Below are 1,080 nucleotides of genomic sequence, written 5' to 3' on the forward strand. Positions count from 1 at the left end.
GCGTCCCGCCCCCCAAGTAGCTAGCAACCCAAAACAGTCCAGTGGAGCCTGAGCGGTGGGTGTTGCCTTCTGACACACTTCCGGTGATGTCAGGGGGTGTGGCATATGCAAATAAGTTATGCTAATGAGTTATGCTAATGAGCTCCTGCACCTCTTTTTCTACTAAATGACCCCTGCTCATCGCTCTCCTTGGCACCAATGCTCCCTCTATGCTGTGGAGTCTTGTGAGCAACAAATTCTACTTTGTGAGCGACCGGCATTCAAGTTGCGAGTGAGCCATTCGGCTACTGCGTCAATCAGTCTCGTCCGTAGCCCTCCTCCCCGAGCAGAGACAAAAATGTGCGAGCCGGAGGCTGAAAAACTGCGAGCTAGCTCACACTAACTCAGCTCAGAGGGAACACTGCTCTGCACCCGCTCCACTCTGTCCACATCCTTTCCGAAGCGAGGCCTCCAGAACTGCACACAAGACTCCGGGTGCGGCCTGGCCAACGCAGTGTACAGCGGGACTAGGACATCTTGCGATTTGGATGTGATGCCTCTCTTGATACACCTCAAGATCGCATTAGCCTTTTTTGCCGCTTGCAACCGTGGAGGAGAAGGATTCTGGATCTCTGCTGTCAGGGGTCATTTCGTAGAAAAAGAGGTGGAGGAGCTCATTAGCATAACTCATCAGCATAACTCATTTGCATATGCCACATCCCCTGACATCACCGGAAGTGTGTCAGAAGGCAACACCCACCCCTCAGGCTCCACTGGACTGTTTTGGATTGCTAGCTATTTGGGGGTGGGAGAACGTACAGATCTGTTCTCACAGAGGAGGGAGAGCTTGTACCTGAATAAAACTTGGTCTTAAAGGTGCCACTGGACTGTTTTGGACCGGGGGGGAGCTCTGCAATTTACCTGGCTGCTTCCTGCTCTGACTGAGGGCTGCTGGGAGCAGGGGGTGGGGCTTGTTGCACGTGCCCGCCCCCCTGGGCTCTTTACTGCCGGAGCTCCGCTCCTGTGCGCTCCTGCAGGAAATGACCCCCGTCTGCTGTGCTCTAGCAGGACCTCCTCTAGTTCCTGCAGAGAGGCCCTTGA

General features: G+C 54.5%; 1 protein-coding gene across 1 annotated transcript in view; it reads right to left on the minus strand.

Annotated features, from left to right (window-relative positions):
* The window catches only part of GIPR (gastric inhibitory polypeptide receptor), a 13,814-nt gene that overhangs the window by 1,544 nt on the left and 11,190 nt on the right, over nt 1-1,080 (minus strand). The window lies entirely within an intron of this gene.

The sequence above is a fragment of the Gekko japonicus genome, unplaced genomic scaffold (genome assembly GCF_001447785.1).
Source record: "Gekko japonicus isolate JY-2015 unplaced genomic scaffold, Gekko_japonicus_V1.1 scaffold2296, whole genome shotgun sequence".
NCBI lineage: Eukaryota > Metazoa > Chordata > Lepidosauria > Squamata > Gekkonidae > Gekko > Gekko japonicus.